The 24,655-nt window shown below is 34.2% G+C and overlaps 1 pseudogene; it reads right to left on the reverse strand.

Annotated features, from left to right (window-relative positions):
* Positions 1–5,485: 5,485 nt before the first annotated feature.
* Positions 5,486–24,655, reverse strand: part of LOC102883177 — a 157,803-nt pseudogene continuing 138,633 nt past the window's right edge.

Genomic DNA, 24,655 nt, shown 5'->3' on the forward strand with positions numbered 1-24,655 from the left:
TTTGGCAGGTCCCTGGAAAAACACAGTTCACGGGGCTTGCCTTTATTTGACCTAAGGCAACACTCACTTATTGTGAAAAGTTCTATCTTCAAGGTTTGTTAAAGCCAATCAGTGGCATTATTTAATATTATAATTGCCTGCATTGTGATACTATCTGAATGTAACAAGGGACTGACAAAGATCTCAAATGAAAAATTTTAGAAATTAGATATACAAAGGAAGCTTTAAAAAGCTTTGACATATTTCTGGGTGATCTAGTAGGTTGTTCTCATACACAAAGCTGCCTAACAAATATCCGATTTGGCCCAAGTCTCTCATGTCTGGCTCACTTTAAAACTCTGTGCAAACAGGAAATAAAAATCAAGATAGAATTGTCAAAAACTAGGAGGTTAAAGATGTATTCTAACACTAACAATTTACGCCTTAGGGTAAAGACTGAGAAATTTATTGGTTTAAGGCATTTAAAGAAATCCCTGTCAGTCATTAACAGACCATTAAATAAACCAAGCAGAGACTTCAGTGACCCCAGATGACAAATAATACAGACTTTATAGAATTATTTCAGGATTGTCACTAAAGAATAAGAAACATTAGTAGCAGCAGCAGCAGCAGCAGCAGCAGCAACTACAACAACAGCAATAATAACAATCCCTGGGAAGGAGGAAAAATCCGATTTTCAGGGTCGCCACATTACATTACTTAAAATGTTCAGTTTTCAGTAAAATTTACAAAGACACAAAGCAGAAAAATGTGGCCAATAAACAGGGGGAAAAATTAGTCAATAGAATTTCTCCCTGAAAGAGGGATAGAAATTTTAAAAGATTCACATATAAATTCTGGACGTGAACATAATGGAAGTGAACATTTCTCTAGAGGAAGTAAAAATCAGTTTGAGCAGGTAGAAGAATCATCAAAATCTCTCATGTCTGGCTCACTTTAAAAATCAGTTTGAGCAGGTAGAAGAATCATCAAACTTGAGGATAGGTCAATTGAGGTTATTTAGGCTAAAAATCAAAATAAAAAAAAGAAGAATAAAAGTGAACAGAGCTTTGGAGACCTCTGGCAAGCCATCTGGTACATCAACAGATACTTTATAGTTGTCTCAGAAGAAGAAAAAGAAACGGGGGCAGAAAAAAATTTGAAGAAACAACTAAAACTTCCAAAACTTGATGAAAAACATTAGTCTATACATCCAAGTAACTCAATGAATTCTAAGTGGAATAATGGACTTAAAGAGATACACAGCGGGTTGTAGTCAAACTGTCAAAGGCCAAATCTGAAGAAAGAATAGCAAAAATATATCCAGATGTCCACATGCAAAAGAATGAATTTGACCCCCTATCTCATATCATATATAAATATTAACTGAAATAAAATATAGACCTAAATATAAGAGCTAAAACTCTAAAAAGTTTTAGAAGAAAACATAGGAGTAAGTTTTCATGATCCTGTTTAGGCAATTGTCTCTTAGCTATGACACCAAAAACGTGTGTGTGTGTGTGTGTGTGTGTGTGTGTGTTTGTGTGTATTTGCATATTGAAAACCTGCATATATAAAACTTATATGTGAATGTATATTCATAGAAAAATTATTCATATCAACCAAAATGTGGAAGCAATCCAAATATCTATCAACCGAAGATTGGATAAACAAATGTGGTATACCAAGGCAAAAAATAGTAATGGAGTATTGATACGTGGTACAACACGAATGAACATTGAAAACATTAAGCTAAGTGAAAGAAACCGGTCACAAAATACTGCATATTGTATGATTCCATTTACATAAAATGTATAGCATAGGCAATTTCACAGAGACAGAAAGTAGGTTAGTGGTCGTCTAGGGCTAGGGACGTAGTGGTGAATTGGAATGAGAGGCAACTGCTAACTAGCCTGCGTTTTCCTTTGGGTACATAATTTTGGTTAGGGATTAGAATGTCCTAAAATTACAGAATGGTGATGTTTGCACAACTCTGTAAATATACTAAAAAACAATGAATTGTACAGTTTAAAGGTGATTTTTATGGTATGTAAACTGTAAGTCAATAAAGCTATTATTGAGGAAAAATGTTTACAACATTTATCTATTAAACTCATCTAGACTTGTAAATACAACCAAAGGTATTAATTTAGAATGAACTAAAGCATAAATATATCAGTATAATTAGCATTTGTCTTAAGTGATCTTCTGGCTTCACTATACTTGTTATTCATCTATGTTTTTCTGTGCCTCAAAGTGCTCAATGGGCCATTCTGACAACCATGCTTGAGGATTTATTGTGTTAATGTTGGCAAAATAATTACAGTGCAATTTTAGTTTTTCTCTCATACACATGCTTTCTCACCTGCATTTCTATTACTTTGGCTATTTTTTTTTCTGTTTGCTAATACCCAGTTCCATGTGAGCTAAGGGCATTTATTCTACTCCAACATGCATTGTCAAAATTACCTATTGTAATCATATAGATTCTGTTCTCTAAACTATAGTGCATAAGAAGATAACAACTTGTATTTACTTCCTGAAAAGTTTTGTCATAAGAGTTTATGTTTACCTTTTTTGTTACATTATTTTACATACCACATTCCCATCTCAGATTCCTAATATATATTTTTTAAACTGTAGCAAGTCCACTTATAAGTGTATTAGTTCTCCGGAGGGGGGGAAAACAATAGGATATATATATAGATAGATAGATATCGATATCATAGATATCATAGATATCGATATCTATCTATCATCTATCTATCTATCTATCTATCTATCTATCTATCTATCTATCTATCTATCTATATCTAATCTATATATCATCTATATCTATCCATATATCTATATCTATATCTATATCTATATCTATATCGAGAGAGAGAGAGAGAGAGAGACAGAGAGACAGAGACAGAGACAGAGAGACAGAGAGACGGAGAGAGAGAGAGAGGAAGAGAAAGAGATTTGATATATGTTTAGATTCACAGGGTTATAGAAGTTGAGGACTCTCACAGTGTGCCTTCTACAAACTGGAGAACCAGAAAAACTGGTGGTATAGTTCAGTTCAAGTCCAAAGGGCCACTAATGTTAAGTTTTAGAACCAAAGGCCAGAAAACCAGAAGCTCTGTTATCTGAAGTCAGGAGAAAGTGGACATTGCATTTTAAGAAAAGTAAGTCCGCCGTTCCTCTGCCTTTTTGTTCAGTTCAGGCCCTCGACGGCTTGGATAATTGCCCACATTAGTGAGGGTGGATCTTCTTTACTCAGTCTACTGATTCAAAAGCTAATCTCTTCCAGAAACACCTTTATGGATATACCCAGAAATAATGTTTTACTAGCTATCTGGGTATCCCTTAGCCCAGTCAGGTTGACTTGTAAAATTGACCATCACAATGGGTGCTTGTTACATGACATGGAAAAATACACTATGTCTCTAATGTAAGACTGAAACAGAGATAGTGCTTCTGGAAGTACCCGAGCCATATTCTATATTGAAGTGGCTACATAGGCAAGTACGTGTACATTCTATTCTTTGTATCTTATAGTGTGGTTTATTATTATTAGACTTTAACCTTCTTTGCGTTTCTGTTGAATTAGGGGTCATGGGCAAAAGCTACAGATGACACCTGTTTAGGTCCAAAGAAATTTACAGGTGCAGAGCTGGTGATGCACCTTTCTCTCTTGGGTGGGGTAGGCTATAGGTTTTGTTTAGTAGTTTCCCTACTGCTTCTCATATTGGGAGAGATTTGGAGAATGGTAGGGATTATTCTAATTGAAACATTCTGAGCTTAATAGCCTTGGTTTCAGTCTTGCTAGCATGAAAATTTACTGTTCTCTGAGGTCTCTATGCATATGGACATTGAGTTCCCGTGGCGGCCTTACCACTAGTGCAAAACCTATCAGTCCAGAGAGCTGATTCCTAGGCTACGTGAGGACTTGCTATTGGGTTCATGCAGGGAACCAACTCTTTTTCTCTTTTACTGTCTTCCATACTACCTTGAAAGTTATCTAAAGTCTCCTCCCCAAATTTCTCAGTATTTTGAGTAAACTTAGTATCCAAATTAAGTTTCTCAAAAGTTTTATTAGAATGTGAGGCTACTAAAGAACCTAGTATTGGGAAACATAAGTTAAATAATTCTGATTCTGCCTGAATTTCAGAACTTGAGTCAAATAATTTCTATCCGATTTATTTCATCACCAATAAGATAAGGATGTAAGGAAAGATGATCTCTGATCTCTTGCAAATCTATGATTTTATGATGATATGAAGCACTGAATAAATTTTATAAAGGAAATAACTCAATTTCTATACATCTACATAGCATCACTTTATAGCTTTTTTTAAATTAAAAATATCCCTCTTTTTTCCAGATTTCTACTTACCTTATTATTCTTGTTTCTTAGAAACTGTAAGCGCACAAAGCAAGAGATTGCTTTAGAAGATAATGTGTTAAATTTATCTTGCTGTAATTTAAATTCACTAAATCCAAATGTCTTTACCATAACTGCATCTTAAAAGTTCACCACACTGCTTGTCATTTTTTATCTTAATAGATATAAAATTGGCCATTAGAGAAAAAAAAGCTTTATAATATTTTATATATACAGAGGCTGAATAAAAAATCATTCGTATAACTATCTCTAGTAAAATGATCACATCATGTAATTCTGCCTGTACTTAGGAAACGTAAACTGTTTTTGAAAATAAATGAGCTATTTGGTAGCACAAACCATAATTTCATCAGAATTTAACTGTATGCACATGTTTCCAATAAGTTATCTACCAGTTATCATAAGCAGCAACAAGGATCTTAGAGCTATGTTAGAAAAATGTGTAGGTGGAATTTGACCCTAAGAATCTCACTTGCTCTCAAGAGAACACCAACTATTCCAAATCAGTATCGCAAACTCCAAAAGACCAGGAGAGTGAGAGTGAGGAGTGGGCTAGAGTAGGAAACACAGGGGCCAGTACACAGGTGATGGACAGAAATATAGCCCTCGAGGAAACCAAAATCAGATGCGTTATTACAGCTAAGGACAAGGAAAAGCCTATGGCTTTTAAAAAACGACTTTTCTGCCAGCACCATACAAGTCTTGCAAAGAAATATGCTACTAGTCAACTGACTTAAAAGGAAGAGAGTACATTTTCAGATCATTTCAACTGCAAACAGTCAACCCTTTCCATTGAGCAGTGGAGTTAATGTAGCCCAGAAGCTCAATGTTGGATTTGCAAATACAATTTATTTTACAGAAATTCAACATTATAAAGAGCAGGCACCACCCAATCCATTCCCCACTTCCCTTCTGGGTCAGACCATGCTATGCAGAGTGAGCAGGGATGCACCCTATTGCTTTGGAGGGAGATTCCAGAGTGGTGGAAGCTGCTTGCACCACGTTCTGCCTGCCCTGCACACGCACATGCATATGCACACTCACATGCACATACACATGCCTGACCACTGTGCAGGCCAGCAGTCCGTCTGGGCCCAGCATGTGCTAGACTGGTTAAATGGTTCCAGCCCAGGACTCCAAATCCTTCATGTCGATTTTCTTCTTCTTGGTGGCTTTTGATGGTAGAGCAATAGAGAGAACATTTGGTAGAGGGCTTGTTTCAGGTCCACTCTTTTCCAGTAAATTCTTGTCTAGTCCCTCCTGTTCTAATTCTTCTAATTCTGCCATGAACTTATCCTCGTCAAAGTCTTCTGCAAACCCTACAGATTTTGAAATAGCTGTTGAAATCTCCGCAAGTTCTTGCTGGTCAGCAATGTCCTGCATTAACTCAACAGCTTTATCAATGTCTATGTTGTCGTCGGCAACTTTCATAGTTTTGGCAGCATAGCCAGTGTTCTTGAGCACGTTGGTGTTGGTGTTGGTGTTCTCCAGGGCCTCTCGCTGGAACTTACTGATCGATAGTGTGGCATCCATCTGTGCCAGCTGCTTTTCATACCTCTTCTTGAGCTTCAGTGCCTGGAGGGCCGCACTTGTTTTGGGTGTGGTGCTTCTTGGCGGCTGTCAGCTTCTGCTCAATATTCTCCAGGAATTCTTGCTTCTTACTTAGCATCTCTTCAGTGTCCCGCAGTCGCTGAATGGCCTCCTGGAGGGTGCGGGGGGTCCGTGTGCCCCAAATAGCTTCGGAAACACCAACTGATTACTGGGCCCTCAGGCTCTGCTCCTGCGCCAGCTCTCCTCCAGCTCTCCTCCCAGTTGCTCCCTGCAGACACAGGCCTTTCCCAGAAACATAAACTTCTAAATGTCCCTAATAAAAAGCTAAAATGAACTAATTTTAGGTGACAACAGTAAAAGACCATATCTATATACATTTATTGGGCTTGAGTGAATCATTTAGTGTTGTAATAGATATATTTATTATTCATCAATAAACACATAAGATAAACTAGGTAATATGAGTGTCATAAGTACAAATTAATTTACAGCATGGAAACAAGTTTTTTTCAGAATGAGTAAAAAATGCTGATAATATTTCAATATAAAATTCTCAAGATTTTTTTTAATCATAATGTACTGCTACAAGTACTCAGAATTAACGTACTTATTTCAAAGGCTTTGCCATTATGTTAATTTAGGGCTAAAGTAAATTAATGTAAAAAAGATTTCTGAATCTGAATTTAACTGTGTGTGAAAATCTATTTAGAAGTAGCTGGTGTTTGGCAGCTCCTTTAGTGGCCTCAGAGTAGGGATTTTTAAAAAAAAATTTTTCTGCCTAGTTGTTCATTTGGGATGAAGACTTGTTTTTGTTTTTTTTTCTTTTTTTCTTAGAAAATATTGGGGTGACATTGATTAATAAAATCAAATAAGTTTCAAGTATATAATTCAATGATATATTGTATATATATTGCATTGTGTATTCACCTTCCAATGTTAGATTTCCTTCCGTCACCTAATATTTGACCCCTTTTATTCCTAAGTACCTCCCTCTTCCCTCTTCACTCTGGTAACTGGTAATCCACAGTCCCCTGTCCATGAGTCTATTTGTCATGCTTGTTTGTTGCTTTTAGTTTTATATCCCATATGTGAGTGAAATCATATGGTTTTTAAATTTTTCTGTCTGACTTATTTTGATTTCACTTAGCATGATTACCTCAAGATCCATCCATATTGTCGTCAATGGCAGTATTTCATTTTTCTTATGGCTGAGTAATATTCCATTGTATATATGTACTACATCTTCTTTGTCCAATCATTTATCATAGGACACTTCAGTTGCTTCCATGCCTTGGACATTGTGAATAATGCTGCTATGAACATTGGGTACATATATCTTTGCAGATAAATGTTTTCAAGATTTTAGGGTAAATACTCAGAAGAGGGATTGCTGGATCATATGGTAATTCAATTCTTATTTTTTTGAGGAACCTCTATACTTTTTTCTACAGTGGTTATACTAATTTGCATTTCCTCCAACAGGGTATGCGGGTTCCCTTTTGCCCACAACCTCTCTAACATTTGTTATTAGTTGTCCTCTTAATGATAGGTATGAAATGCTATCTCATTGTGGTTTTGATTTGCATTTCCCTAAGAGCTAATGAGGTTGATCATCTTCTCATATGTCTGTTGGCCATTTGTATGTCTTCTTGGGAAAAGTGTTCAGATCCTCTGCCCATTTTTAAATTGGATTGTTTGTTTTTTTGTTGTTGGGTTGTATAAGTCCTTTATATATTTTGTATATTAGGCCCTTTTATGAGGCATTGTTTGCAAATATAGTCTCTCATTTGAATGGTTCCCTTTTTGCCTTGTTGGGAGTTTCTTTCACTGTGCAGAGCTTTTTAGTTTTACATGATCCAATTCATTTATTTTTGCTTTTACTTCTTTTGCCTTTGAGGTCAAATTCAGAAAATCCTCTTTAAGTCCAAGGTCCATGAGTTTCAGTCCTATGTTTTCTTCTATGCAATTTATTGTTTCAGGACTTCTATTCAAGTCTTTAATCCATTTTGTGTTAATTTTGGTGTGTGATGATAGACAATTGTCTAGTTTCATTCTTTTGCAGGTGGTTTTCCAGTTTTCCCAGCACTATTTATTGAAGAGGCTTTCCTTTGTCTACTGTATGTTTTTGGCTTTTTTGTTGAAAATTATTTACCCATATAAATATGGGTTTACTTCCAGACTCTCAATTCTGTTCCACTGGTCCATGTGTCTGTTTTGCTGCCAATATCATGCTATTTTGACTATTGCTTTCTGGTATAATTTGAAGTCAGGTAGAGTGTTACCTCCGGCCTTGTTTTTTTCTCAGAATTTCTGTGGCTATTCAGGGTCTTTTGTACTTTGACACAAATCTGATTATTTTTCGTTCTATTTCTTTAAAAAATGCAGTTGAGATTTTGATGGAGATTGCATTAAATCTGTATAATGCTATATGTAATAAGGTCATTTTAACTATGTTGATTCTTCCAATCCAAGGACACAGAAAATGTTTCCATTTCTTGGTGTCTTCTTCAATTTCTTTTCATAATGGCTTATAGATTTCAGTGTATAGGTCCTTCACATGTTTCATTAGATTTATTCCTAGGTATTTTATTCTTTTTTTTGTTGCAATTGCAAAAGGAATGTTTTTTTCATTTTTTTTCTGAAAATTCATTATTATAGGAATGCTATGAGTTTTTGAACCTGATTTCGTATTCAAAAACTTTACTATATTTGTATATTATTCCTAATAGTTTTTTAGTAGAGTCTGTAGGATTTTCTATATAGAAAATCATGTCATCTGCGAAAAGTGACAATTTGACTTCTTCATTCCTTGTTTAGGTGCCTTTTATTTCTTTCTTTTGCCTGATTGCTCTAGCTAGGACTTCCAATACTACATTGAGCAATAGAAGTGACAGTGGACAGTCTTGTCTTGTTTCTGATAAAGGTTTTCAGATTGTCATCATTAAGTATGATGTTAACTGAAGGTTTGTCATATATGGTCTTTATTATGTTGAGGTACTTTCCTTCTATACCTATTTTATTAAGTGTATTAATTATGAATCGATGCTGTATCTTGTCAAATGCTTTTTCTGCATCTATTGAGATGATCTATGATTCTTATTCATTATTTTATTTATGTGGTGTATCACATTAACCAATTTGTGTATGTTAAATCATCCTGGGATGAAACCCACTTGATCATAGTTTATACTCTTTTTAATGTGTTGTATTCAATTTGCTAGTATTTTATTTAAGATTTTTGCATCTATGTTCATGACAGATAACAATCTATAGTTTTCTTTTTGGGAGTTATCTTTACCAGGTTTTGGTATAAGGGTAATGTTGGCCTCATAAAATGAATTAGAAAGTATTGCTTTTTGCTTAATTTTTTGGAAGAGTTTGAGAAGAATAGACATTAAATCTTCTTTGAATGTTTGGTAGAATTCACTGGTAAAGCCATCTGGTCCTCTACTTTTACTTTTGGGGAGGTTTTTAATGATTGTTTAATTTCCATACTGTCGATTGGTCTGTCTAGATTTTCCAATTCTTCACGATTCAGTCTAGGAAGATTACATATTTCTAAGAAATTATCCATTTCTCCAGGTTATTAAAGTTGGTGTTGTATAATTTTTCATAGTATTCTTGTATGATACTTTGTATTTTGGTGGTATTGGTTGTAACTTCTCTTTCATTCCTGATATTGTATTTTTGTGTCCTTTCTCTTTTTTCTTTAGTTAGTCTAGCCAGGGATTTGTCAATTTTATTAATCTTCTGAAAGAACTAGCTCTTCATTGTATTAATTTTTCTTATTATTTTTTTATTCTCAATTTCATTTAATCCTGCTCTAATTTTGATTATTTCCTTCATTCTGTTGACTTTGGGCCTTATGTTCCTCTTTCTCTAGTTTTTTAAAATGTAATTTTAGGCTGTTTATTTGGGCTTGTTCTTAATTCTTGAGATAGACCTGTAATGATATGAACTTCTTTCTCATTACTGTTTCACTGTGTCCCAAAAGTTTTGATATGTTATATTTTCATTGTCATTTGTTTCTATATATCTCTTGGTTTCTGCTTTTATTTTTTCTCTGACACATTTATTCTCCAGTAACATGTTGTTTAATCTCCACATATTTGTGGTTCTTCCCATTTTCTTTTTGCAGTTGATCTCCAGTTTCAAAACATTATAGTCAGAGAATATGCTTGGTATGATTTTAATCTTAAATTTGTTGAGGCTAGTTTTGTGTCCCAACATATGGTCTATCCTTGAGAACTTTCCAAGTGCACTAGAGAAGAATGTATAAACTTCTGTTTTACGTTGAAGGGCTCTGTAAATGTCAATTATGTCCAATTAGTCTAATGTATCATTTAAGGATGATATTTCCTTATTGATTTTTTTTTGTTAAGATGATCTATTTATAGTTGACAGTGAGGTATTTAGGTCTCCTACTATAATTGTGTTTTTGTCAGCTTCTCCCTTTAGTCCATCAGTAGTTCCTCTATATATTTTGGTGCTCTCTGGTTGGGAGCATAAATATTAATAAGTGTTAGATCTTCTTGATGTATGGCTCACTTTATCATTATGAAGTGTCCATCATTGTCTCTTGTTTCCTTTTTTATCTTGAAGTCTCTTTTGTCAGATAAAAGTATATTATACCTGGTTTTCTCTGGATGCCATTTGCTTGGAGTATCATTTTCCACCCATTTACTTTGAGTCTATATTTGTCCTTGTAGCTGAGATATGCCTCTTGAAGATAGCATATGTTTGAGTTTTGTTTTTAGATCCAATCTGCTACTCTGTATCTTTTCATTGGTGAGTTCAGTCCATTTGCATTAAGGGTGACTATTGAAATATAATGTTTTCTGGTAGCTCAGAGTTTCCATTGTTTCTTTGTCCTTGTGTTTCTATCTGTTATTTTAATCTGATGATGTTTTGTGGTCCCTCTGTTCCCTTATGTTTTATGTTTTATATTACGTGTCTCGGTTCTGGAGTTTTGGCGTGTAGTTACCATTACGTTTATGTAATGAAAAGTTGCATATATACAGTAGTCCATTTTCCTCTGTGTGCACCTTATCTCCATTCCCCTCTGAGGATTTGGATCATTACTCCTCCCCTTTTCTATTTTTGTTGTCTCAGATTATCTCTATATATGCTGAACATTTATTTCGAAGTTGCTGTAGTTATCTTCTCTTTTTAGATTTTCTTTTTTTGCTTTAAACCATTATACAATATTTAAGCTTATAATACCCTGTTCTTAATAAGGGTTGCACTTTCCTGCTTCTGTCTGCCTGTTAGTCATCTTATTCATAGTATATTTTTTTGTCCTTTTGTTTCAGGTAGAATGACCCTCTTCAGTATTTCCTGTAATTCAGGTCTTGTGGTGGAGAATTCTCTCAGCTTTTGTATGTCTGAAAAGGTCTTTATTTCTCCTTCCTATCTAAAGGAGAGCTCTGCTGAATATATTATTCTCGGCAGTAATTTCTTTTTTTCAATAGTTTGAAAATTTGGGACTACTCCTTTCTTGATTATAAGGTTTGTGCTGAGAAGTCTGATGATAGTCTAATGGATTTTCCTTTATAAGTTATTGTCTTCTTTTCTTTGGCTGTCTTGAGAATTCTTTCTCTGTCATTAATTTTTGACAATTTTAATATAATGTATCTTGGAGAAGGCTTTTTTGGGTTGAGATAATTAGATGTTCTGTTTGCTTCTGATTCAAAGATCCAGTTCTTTCCATAGGTTTGGGAAGTTCTCATAGACTATTTGTTTAAATAGGCTCTCTGTTCCCTCTCCTTTTCTTCTCCTTTTGGTTATTCTCATGTTGCTTTTTCTGATGGAGTCAGATAGTTCTTGTACAGGTCTTTCATTGATTTTCATTCTCAAGTCTTTCTCTTCTTCCTCCTGCATTGTTTCTAGATTTCTGTCTTTGATACCACTAATGCTTTCCTCCATCTGGTCACCTCTATTTCCTAACCTTGCTATTTCATTTTTTATTTCTTTTAATGTGTTCTTCATCTCCAGAAGTTCCATTTTGTTCTTTTTCAAGGATTCAATCTCCTTGGTAAAGTATTCATTTTGTTCATTTATTTTGTTTCTAATTTCTTGGAATTGTCAGTCAAAATTTTCTTGCATCTCATTAAGTTTTTTCCAGAAGTGCAATCCTGAATTTTCTGTTATTTAAATCTCTTATTTCTATGTCGTAGAACTTATTTTATGGAAATTTTTCACTTTCTTTATGAGCTGCCTTGCCACCTTGGTAGTTCAAGGTGTTTTGTGTACATGGTGTTTCTCTGCCTGGACATTAATGGGAGAACATTTTTATAATTTTTTTTTTTAAGAGAAAATTTATTATATAGTGATCTCTCTTTTGGAAGTTGATAAGAAGGGGTTTTTCTTTTGATTTCCAGTAAGTGGTGTCTAAGCCTCTTGGATCTCTGTTTTGAAGCTAAAGATGCCCCTCTCTCTCTGGTGGGCTGTATGCTTCCTCTGAAGTCAGGTCCCTTGGTCCCAGGGCTCCACCCTTGTGAAAAGGTGCAATGGGCAATGGGAGTTTGAGTCTCTGAAGAGGTCTTGAAGTCCCTTTACTGCTCCGTCAGTCAGATGCAAGGTTCTGCTGCTTCCTTCTGATTCAGCCTGACTGGGTTGGGGTGGGACTGATTGGAAGATGTCTGCTGGGTGGGTGACTATTTCCCTTCCCTTAGTGCTATACCCCAGGTTTCAGCTGTCTTGCTTCAATTATCACTGTGCCTATTTCTGGTACTGGCTGTAGTATATGTTTCAGTACTGGTTGTGCAAATCCCCCTGGGGCTCGATGTTGTTAGCTCTGAGAGGATATAGGGGGGAGGCATGCTCTGGGTTGGTGGGGATGGTGTGGCCAGGCTCTGCTACTCAGCCTCCCACTTGGCAATGGCAGTTGCTAAACCACAACTGTCACCTCTCCACACTCAATCTCTGCCCTGCTCTCTGCCTTAATCTTTGGGCTCCTCTACATGGAATATGCTGATCACTCAGGCAGCACTGTTCCAGGCTTCAAAGGCTTTAAAAGGCCAAGACCTAGCGGTGAAGTGTCCCCTCCCCATTTTTCTACATAACACAACTCTTTTGTTTCACATTCCTAATCTGCCTCCTAGTCTCCTGTGGCTTTATTCACCTCTAGCTGCTCTTATATGTCCTTATATGGGGTCTCTGCTGACAAATATCTGTAAAATGTTACAAAGGCACCACATGAAAAAAAATTAGTGAGTAAACTGTAATTCTAAATGGATAACTATAGATTTTTCTAGGCCTGGAATTTTTTTTAACTTTGGCACACTTGACATTTCAGGCCAGATAATTCTTTGTTGTAGGGGGCTGCCTTGTGTACTGTAGAATGTTTAGCAACATTTCTGCTCTCTGCTCACTAGATGCCACCGCCTTTTTAGTTGCAATAACCCAAAATGTCTCAGACAAGATCAAATGTGTCCTGAGGGTAAAATCACCCCTCCTTCTCCTTCTCCATTGAAAAAAACTGTTTTAGGCAAAGCAATGATTTAAATGCTACTGCATAGTTCTGGTAGGGAATCCGTTGTGGTAAGAAATACTTGGAACAAGTTGCATGAGTTCTTTATGTTTTGGATGTTAATTTCTTATCAAATATATGATTTGAAAATATTTTCTCCCAGGGATGACCCGTAGTTTTATGTGCATAGAAGAATGGTTAAGTTCACTGGTATTTCCGTGAAGGTACCAGGAAGCTAGGGTTGATCCTTCATGGCAATATAGCATTCTGAAGGATCTTCATCCAGGTTTTCTGAAGTATATAGTATCATTTGTAGAAAATCAGATTATAGACCCCTATTAGAAGTTTCAGAAAAGCCTATTATGTTTTTACTATCTCATTAAAATTCTATAAACATCACTAATACTCTCTTCAAAGTCTTTCCAGCATCTTCCCACTTTCTGGGTACTCCCCTCTTTCCAAAGCCACTCCCTTAATTTTTGTTTTTGTAATGGAGGAACTCCACTTCAAAATATCAAAATCTATTTGGTTATCTATTGCTACATAATAAATTATTTAGTTGCTTAAAACAATAATAAACCTTTACAATCTCACACAATAGTAGTGGTCAGAAATTAATTAGCTAAACGGTCTAACTTGGTAACTTTCGTGAGGTTGCAGTCAAGATATCAGTCATGACTACAGTTATCTAAAGCTTTGACTGGAACTGGAGGATCCATTTCCAAGATGGCTATCTCACATAGCAGTTAGTAGGACTCTTTAGTCTCTTGCTGGCTGCTTGTAGGAGGCTTTACATGGACTCTCACAGAGCTGCTTGGGATTTCTCATGACATGGCAGTTGGCTTCCCCCCAGAGTGAATGATGTAAGAGGCAGTAAGATGAAGCTAAAAGTCCTCTATTAGTTTATCTTGGAAGTCATACTTGTTATTTCTGCCATTTTCTATTGCTTTCAAAGTCAGTCCTACATTGTGTGGGAGAGGACTACACAACGGTAGAATACCAGGAAGCAGGCATCATTGGGGATCATCTTGGCAATTTCTGAGTTTGTATCTGTTGTTTTGTTTTGTCTTTATTATCAATCACATTTCTACCTCTTTGCATGCTTATTACTGTTCAGTTATATGATGGGGTTTGTGTTCAAAGAGACATTGTGTTGAAGCTCCAAATGACATTATCTGTTACCTGAAAGGCTTGGCTTTCTTTTATTAAGCAGATTGGGTGAGGAGTTTATAACTTCAATCTAGTTTGGAACTCGGTTTGATCAGGGCTGGATTTCAGGTTTATTGAGACTTTGTTTACCTTTGAATTTTCTTTCCTCTGATGTGTTCTGTCTAGGCTTTTTATTGAAAGCCTGGTGAGTCACTATGTCTTCCCTGAAAGATAATAAATGTACCATGGAAAAAATCTAAATGCATGTTTAGGGTTCATGGCATTTCCAAATTATACTAGCACTGCACAACTGCCAAAAGCTTTTCTTTCCTTTTTTTCCAGTAGAGCACCACTTTGAGGGCCAAGCCATCTTCAGCTAGCCAGAATTGGCAAGTGTCCCCATAGACTAGGGTTGCTAGCAACCCTACTACAGAAGAAAATGTTCAGCAACAGATTGTTCTCTCACAGAGGCTCTCCCCTTTCTGATATTCTGATGTTTCTGTTCATTGTTCATCTTTTCTACAGCTCTTTCTAATACTTTGGCATAAATAAATAGTAGTGGAAGCATAGTCTTCTATAGAACCTACTACTGTTACATGCTACTTGCAGCTAGAAGTCTCTATACTTCATTATCTGAGAAGAAAAAAGATAGGGAGCTGTACTCCTTATAATTCGATAAATTATTCTCTGATTTTCTTGTATGTATAGTCTAATGATCAGGCTTGTTATGCATATGTATTTGTGCCAATAGTGTGTGTGTGTGTGTGTGTGTGTGTGTGTGTGTGTGTGTGTGTGTTCACTCATTCTCACTTTTGAGAACTAAGTCTCAAATTTCTTCGTCGGTGTTGTTTACAGCCCTTATCAATAACTTTAGTGCCTGACAGCGTGTAAGGATCTTTTTAGCTTTTGCAGAAGTTCTTTTTGTACAATCATAAGGAACATATGGCCCTGTGACATGAGATTAATGTGTTCTGCTCCTTATTATAGCTGTAATAATAGCAAGTGTAAAATTATGGTATTCAATTATAATGAGACCAACCTGACTGGGTGTTAGGCAAATATTAAACAGCTTTTCCAGCATGCAGATCTAGTAAGCTATGCAGCATCACAATTACAAACAAGAGTCTTTATTATCACAGTGTCTGCATGTGCTTTCAGAATGTATTTTTTAGATTTTGATTGTCTCTTTACTTGAAAACTAAATTTACTTGCTGGGGCTCAAATGATGAAATCAGTCTTGGAAAATAGTGGCATATGCTTGTCACAACTCCCAACAATTTCCAGCAGTTTTGATAATTAGAAGTCTCCTGAGGCTCTTTCTAGGTTTGACAATTGAGGTTAAGCAGCTGTGTTAATTACAGAAACCAGAAACTTATAAATCTAAATGGGTCACTAAGGCCATACCTTAAAGATAGAGTACTGCTCATTACACACATTGAAATACATGTTGTATATTTTAATATGTGCAATTACTTTTCTTCTTTTGAGGAAATCACAGAATCAAAGAACTGAAGCAAATTTCGGGGATTCGTGAGAATAATTCTATTACTAGAAACCACCTACTTGTTCTGTCACAGTAAACTCAGTAGGTCCTGATTGTTTGTGTGCCCTTTTTCACTCCTGCTCTCACACCTTCCTCTTACCACTTATTATCTTTGACCGTACTCCACTCTGTTAAATTAAAATCAGTCCCTTCTTCCCTTTCCTTTTCTTTCCTTCTATCATGGTTTGTGAGAACTCATATTTAACATCACCAAATTTCTTCCTTTTTCTAATATACTTCTTTCACCTCTTGAAGTTAACTGACCCTGTCGCCCCATTACTCTTATGATAATTTACACATAGAGCCTGCAATAAGGCTTGGTCTTTTCTTTTTATTTACATTAATGCTAGATGTCTCAGGTCCTTCACATTTATAATTCCATCTACCGAGGCCCCTCTTCTACTCGCTAAGTTATAGGAGGACAGTGATCCTTTGGCTGTCTATCTGAGGAATAGACACCATAAGTAGATATACGCCACTGTGCTGGAGACATTGTGTGTAGCTGGCCCTCATATTTGATGAATTAACTAGAGAGTAAGTCAATAAATACATTTAAAAAGGTGGTCCATATTTCCTGTGTGTATTTTCTCACCTACTTTCTCTCTACAACCTTTTTATAATTTGTATCTCCCTTCCATGGAAATGTATTTCTCAAAAAATTAAGAATTATCTTTAGACCATTAAATTCTAAATCCAATGGTCACTTTTTATAACTCATTCTACTAATTTTTATGGCTTTTCTCTTTACCTTCTTTTGAAATCATCTTGCCCTTCAAAGAAAAATAATACTTACATTAATTCCCACCTTTTTTGTTGTTGAAATGAAGTGATTCCTAAAGCTCTTATGTTAGAGTTTAATGCTTTACTTTAGTAACTGAACATGATGTTAGCTTGTGGAAATTATAGTTATATAGTTATATAGTTGTATACACTCACACACACAGTTGTCTTAATATGTATGCATGTGTATATATATATATATATATATATGTAAAATTTTCCATGTTAGATTATAGATTCTTTGTGGTAAATAATAATGACTAACATTTATAGACCAGTGACAAGTATCTTTCTAAGTGCTATATTCATAACTTAGTTTTAATAACTATAAATAAGTTATTATTTCCACTTACATTTTATTATTAATTTAATTTTAATTAATTGTTATTATTTAATCTAATCAATTTATTATTATTTAGCGTTATTCTACTTTACAGAGGAGGAAACTGAAAGATTAAACAAGTGTTCAAAGTCATGTAGTTAGTAAATGACAGAGCCAGGAGTAGGACACACAGTTTGGCTCAATAGTCTATGCCCTTACCCCTACTATAATGAACCTCTTACATTAGGACTTGCATTTTATTTTTCTCTGTGTCCTTAGTTGTTAACTCAGTGCATGAGATATAGTGGGTATGTGAGTTGCTGCAGATTCGAAGAACTGAGGTAGGCAGTACGAGGAGGCGCGGGTAGTTGGAAGGAAATGCGGGGAAACATAGGCAACTGCTACATACCTCTTTATTTCAGCAAGGGTACAGACAGACTTGCAGGGCGCCAGAGTCTTTATATACACAGGTTAAACAGTAGTGGCACACTGTCAGAAGCCCATGAATGCGTACCGTGCATATGGTTACATAAGGGGGAGAAGTGCTGAGTCACTTCCACTCGAAAGTTGCTAATGGCGTTTGGAGCCTGACTACAGCCATCGTTCTTTCTCCTCACAGTATGTAATATATTTTTTGGGGGAAAATTAGATTGAATTATTCATAAGTCCTTTATTTTACCTCTTTGAGTTCATGTAGGCCTATACCACAGAACAGAATCAGAATTAAAGTAAGATTTCCATACACTTTCTTCAGAGCTCTTTTCACTCCCATAAAACATTATAGAAACACAAAGTTTTACTTTTATTATTAATAGTTTTCCTTTGATTGAGTCTACTGACAAATACTTGATATGTTATAGTTACTATGTATTTTTATGATTTCGATTTTAATTTTAATCTCATGTCTTCCAGGTAAATTGAGAGTTAAGGTTTGATTTCTGTTTGCAGCTCTGTAACTAATTAGCTGAGTGACAATGAACAAGTCTCTACCTTTTACAATATAATACATTAAGCATGCAAATTTGATTAAAAGAATCTTCAAATTTCTTCCAGCTGAAATTCTTATTTTTTATTCTGTATTCTTGGCAACCTAATACTGATTCCTTAATAGAATCACTCATTTAACAAGCATTTATCGAATGCCTACTATGTACAAGAGATTGTAGGCCATCTTCAAATATAGGAAGACCGGGGAGAAAATTAACATATCTTTTTGTATTAACAGGTTGCATGTTTTTCTCAGAATATCCCTTGATATTTACTTGAAAAAAAAATAGAGCCAAATTTTCTTTTCTTCAACCTACTGAGGTATCTGTGATTCCAGATTCCTCCTGGGGTTTCAGTATTTATGACTTTAATCATTTTCCCAAATAGATTCATCTCTTCAAACAATTCATTTTATTTTCTATGGAAAGAACCATTTTAGTAAGTGTTCTGTGCACAATTTTCTTAATAATATATCATATTTGGTGTTATCTAGGTAATTGTGTAGTTTTATATTAAAAAAAAAAAATGAGTTGCAGGAAACCAGCAGTAAGAATGGGCCCAAAGGTGTGTTGATAGAGCCAGGGTATCTGCAGTGCAATGAGTTTCAGTAATTGTCATTACAGTGATAGCTCTGTTATCTGTTCTGTTTCCATAGATGTAAATACTAGGTGATCCAAGCCATGTTCCAGAAAAACAACTTTATAATTTTCCCGCTCTTGAAATCTTCTTAACTTATTTATACATGTTGCAGTTTTAATTTAGGCATTAATATTACTACTAGTAGTAATCTTGACTGCTATTTATTGAATATATAATTACATGCCAGATGGTGTTCTAAGTACTTTATAAATATTACTGTATTTAATTCTCACAAATCTGCAAGGTAGATTTTGTTATCATTCTGATTTTTCTTATGAAGAGTATTAAGCATCTTGCCTAAGGTCATATAACAACTAGTAAGATATAGAGCAGACATTTATATCCCGGTCTGACTAACTTCTGTCTGCTATCAGCCTTTATTCTAACCACCAAGTACCATTTTAACTCTTAATTATATATTATTCTCTAATTGTCTCCATATAAATCCTGTTTTCTATCACTGACTAAAGTAGAGCTTCTATTTAAGCCAGCTTTGTGAATCTGCATACTACTAATTTTATACATGAAATCTAAAAGTTTTAAAGAAAGTTTTCATATATATATATGTGTGTGTGTCAAAATCAATGTTATTTCATTCCAAATTTTAAACTTGGGCACCTCAGTATTTATATATGGAAAATATACTGCCATTTCTCAAAATGGGTTTGAAACTAATTTTCTCTTGGAAACACTTTTTTGGTATTCATTTTTCTGTTTAAGCATAGAAAGATAAAATGCTCTCATTTATGTACAGATAGAGTATTCACATAACCTTTAAAAGTCTTTATTATTATTATCTTTTTCTTCAGAGTTTCTGTCTTTACTAAATTTTATATCAGCCTAAGCACAGGAAATTTCTTCACCTTATATTTAAACTAATTTTTAAGAGAAAGCAGCATAATTTATACTTTATATTGCATGGTATTTATGAAACTTCATTAATAAAGCTTTGCATACAAATGCATTTAGGTCTTGTTGGCATTTTTTCATGGTTTGGGTTGATAATTCAGTGCTGATTTATGTCAGTCTTCCCTCTTCACATCTCTGGATATATCTACTAGTAACAAGGAAAATCTTGTAACTACAACATTTACTGTAGAAGAATAATTTCTCAGCCTCTTTTTCATATAACAACTTTAGGGGCCTCTTATTTTTTTAACATTATATATTAGAATAATTTGTAGCATCTTATATATCTTTTCTCTGTGTTCTGTTACTAAATATGCTAAACGGAACAATTTTTTATCATTAACTAGTCTAGAGTGTTCAAAGAGAGGCAGTATAGAACAGTGTGTAGATATGGGCTATGGAGTCAAAATACCTGGATTTATATCTTACTTCTACTATTGCAAATTATATGACCTTGGGGCATGTTAATTAATTTTCCTAAGACTCATGTTTCTTATTTGTAGAATGGAATTAATATAAATAAGTGTTAACATTGAGGACAACATATGTGAAGCATTATTTTTAAAGTTTTATATTCATTAACACATTCAATCCTCATAATGATCTTATGTGGAGGTACAATTATCATCTCCATTTTACAGATAAGTAAATTAAAAAACAGAGGGGTTAAGTAGCTTGCTCACGGTCTCATGGGATTGTCGAGAAAATTAAAAACTTGTTTAGTAATTAACAGAATGCTCAACAAATAAAACACTGAAGTAAGATATTTCCTTAATCAGTCATGAAGAGCTTTTGATCACATTTGTATACTTTTAATAATAGATAAAAGGAGTACAGGCTGTTCTCTACTCTCTCTATAGGTACTTGATTGTCTGGGTTAGAGTTTCTGAAAATTTGACAGAGAACAGTCATCTTGTTTTACATATGAAGAAATAGACACTTTGCCAGGTCATATTAAGAAAGTAATAGTAAAGAAAAAGATCACTCTCAATCAAAGAATATAGAATATTAAAAAAAAAAAGAAAAATTTCTGATTTAGTGTAAGCTTGTGTTTATGTGAAAAGTTAAAATATATGTACAGTGCAAAAAGTTGTTTTGAAAATTATATGAGTACATATGTTTTAAGTGCTTAGTATAGTACCTTGCTCAGAATAAGAGGAGATTTGCTATTGTTTTATTATTTTAATTAGCATCTATTACTATTGAGGTTGAAATGTTTTGTTTCAATAATCCTATTAAAAAATGAACAGAGGACCTGAACAGACATTTTTCCCAAGAAGACATACAAATGGCCAACAGATATATGAAAAGATGCTTGACTTCACCAGCTATTGGAGAAATGCAAATTAAAACCACAATGAGATACCACCTCACATCTCATAGAATGGCAATTATCAATAAGACAAGAAATAAAAACTATTGGAGAGAATGTGGAGAAAAAGAAACCCTCATACACTGCTGATGGGAATGTAAATTGTTACAGCCACTCTAGAAAACTGTATGGAGTTTCTTCAAAAAGAATATAATTTTCATATGACCCAGCAATCTCTCTTCTGAAAAATTTGAAAACATTTATTCAAAAGAATATATGTACCCCTATGTTCATTGCAGCATTATACACAGTAGCCAAGTCGTGGAAACAACCTAAGTGTGCTTCACTGCATAAAGAAGTTGTGGTACATATATACAATGGAATACTACTCAGCCATAAGAAAGGATGAAATACTGCCATTTGAGACAACATGGATGGATTCTGAGAATATCATGTTAAGCAAAATAAGTCAAATGGAAAAGAACAAGAACTATATAATTTCACTTATATGTGGGATATAAAACAGAAAGCAACACACTAAGGAACAAAACAAACAAATTCATAGATGGACACAACAGAAGGGTGATTACCAGAGAAGCAGTGGAGAGGATGAAGAAGATAAAGGGGATCAAATTTGTGGTAACAGAGGGAGACCAGACTTTGGGCAGTGAGTACACAATGCAATATACAGATGATCGTATACTTGAAATATGTAATGTTGCTAACCAATGTCGCCCTCATAAACTTAATAAAAAGAAAAAAAGAAAAAAATATTTGTTTTTTAACCATTTATATTTCTTCTATAATTTCTTGTTTATAGCCCCTTGCCCTCTTTTATTGCTAGGTTCCTCTTTTTGTTTTGATTTCCAAAATATGTATCATTTACTGACATGCTGCTTTGAATATCATCAAAGTCATAACTATTCAAAATAACTAAAGATGTATTAACCAAGTATGACCAATATCAGAGACACTTTACTAAGTGCTGGGCAGAATAGAAAAATGAATAACATGGTTTCTTTCCTCTACTTTTTAACATAATAGTAAAGAAATGAACATCCAAAATAATTACAAATCCTGTGCACTGTGTCATAGAGCTTTCCATATTTGTGCTCTTGGTATATTGATAAGGGTGATATTAAGCTTAGAATCATATGAGAAGCTCTTTGAAAGAGATGACATTTAAAACTGGATTGAATAATGGGCAAAATTTTGAGAAGCGTCTATGGATGGACAAGGACATTCCAGTGGGTTAGAATAATAGAAAGGAAGACAGAGTGAGGAAATAAAATACTCATTTAAAAAACTAATTTTTAAATCTTTTATCTGTATGTGACACTTTTTAATACAAAGTAAAATAAACATTATGGTCACTTCCTCCTTAGACTTTGAATCATGGGGAAAGATAAATTTTGCTCAACTTGACACATGACTAATTGTGGAATTCAAATTACTGGTGTAAATGATGCATTGAATGATGCAATTTACATTAAAAAGCTAAACTAAATGCATAGCATTGACAAAAAACAATAACAACAATTCATTTTTGTCATTATTGAATGAAAAACGTGAATTTTATGGCAATTCAAAGATTATAAAAATATAGAGGGATAACAAGCGAGATTTTGTTATAAATTCACAAGGCAGATTTGGAAGAAACCTGTCAGTGATCCTTGATAAACAGGGTTTTTCAACTTGGGCACTACTGACATTTTGAATCAGATAAGCTTTTATTGTGTGAAGCTGTCCTGTACATTCTAGGATGTTTAGCAGCATCCCTGGTCTCTATCTATTAGAAGCCAGCGTCACTTCTCACTCCAGGGTTATGAAAAATGAAATATTTCTAGGCATTGTTGACTGTTCTTTGGGGGGCAAAATCACCTCTAGTTGAGAACCACTAGAATAAAATATATAGTTATTCCTTTATTTCAAATCTGTTTTTAGTGTTTACCACATTCTTGAGAAATAAGTTGCACTTTTTTTTTTACACTTATAACACCAATGACCTACCACTACTGAACATAAACATTTGAAAAGTGTTAAAAAATATATGTACATTCCATACAAAGTATGTTCTGAAAGTGAAAGCTCTACAAACCAAGCAGAACTAATTTTCTGAATTCATCTACATAATAGCAAATGCCTTGTTTATCTGTAGCAACTTAATACTCCTGCTGTGAAAAATCAAGCAGGTTTATTCTAGCTTGAGAGACTTTTGGAATTATATTTTTTAGAACTTATATTTTGAAATAATTTCAGAAATAAAGAAAAGTTATAAAAATTATACATAGTATTCTTTATGTATAATATACCTTAACTTAGATTTCCCAAATGGTAATATTTCACTGCTCTCTCTCTCTCTCTCTCTCTCTCTCTCTCCTTTCTCTGTCATAGGGTAAATAAGTTAGATGACCACTTTAAGCAATAATATTTGCAGCCAAAAATATAATTAATGACTCTGGTTTCTTTGCATTGTTCTTAACCTGATTCTGAAAGCAATTTCAAGGAAGAATTTTCAAAAAAAGCTTTTAAGCAATAATAACATCATTAGCAAAAGTGGTTATAGCTTAAAGATTATTTTTCTTTGAAGGAAACAAAATCTGATAATATCTATAAATAATGTAATAGTTATTTATATCTATAGTTATAAATATATCTGTTATATTATTTTTCATTATTTTCATGTCTCCTTTCTCTCTGTAGAAGACTAACCTCTTTTCCCTAATCTATTTTTTGAATGTGGTTATCCTTAGGGTACCCTGGTGTGGTAATTAGAGAAATATACATATCTAGATCTAGATCTAGATCTAGATCTATCTAGATCTAGATCGATCTAGATCTATCCATATTTATATCATCTATATCTGTATCTCTCTCTATATACTTATATCTATATCTATATTATATATATTTATATACATATACCTAGATATATATGAATATTATGAAGAGGTCTTTTTTTCGCCTGATAGTTGATGTTGCATTGTTTACTAATTTCTTTTAGACTCACAAATCTGTAAAGAACTTAGCAGTCTTCCTCAAACTCTTTAATCTAGTATATGAGGATACCCTAATTTTCTTTCTCAATAGAACTTTAACTAGATTACATTTAGGGTAAGAACCCAGGTTCCCTGTCTGCTAGTGGAGTGCTCTATCTATTAGAATGAATGTTACAATACTGTTCAGGGAAGAAAAATTATTACTATTGTAACTTAGTCTGAGAGTTTGAGGTACAATAATCAATGCTGTAGATATATTTTTTAGAGTATTATTTTTTCTTTATTGAAATATATAGGCAATTAGTTGCTTGTATTTACATTGTACAATTCAATGAGTTTTTTCACTTATAGTTGGCATACAATAATATACCAGTTTCAGTTCTATAGCATAGTGATCAAAGTTCCACATAATTCGCAAAGTGATCACCCTACTAAATCTAGTAACCCTCTTCCCCTTACGTATTTATTACAACATTAACCATCATCCCCCTGCTACACTCTACATCTCCATGTCTATTCTGCACTATCCATTTGTACCTCTTAATCCCTTTGCTTTTTTTTTTTGTCTCCCAATCTCCCTCCCATCTAGTATCTCTCTCAATATTCTCTGTATCTATGAGT

This window comes from Pteropus alecto, unplaced genomic scaffold (genome assembly GCF_000325575.1).
Source record: "Pteropus alecto unplaced genomic scaffold, ASM32557v1 scaffold57, whole genome shotgun sequence".
NCBI lineage: Eukaryota > Metazoa > Chordata > Mammalia > Chiroptera > Pteropodidae > Pteropus > Pteropus alecto.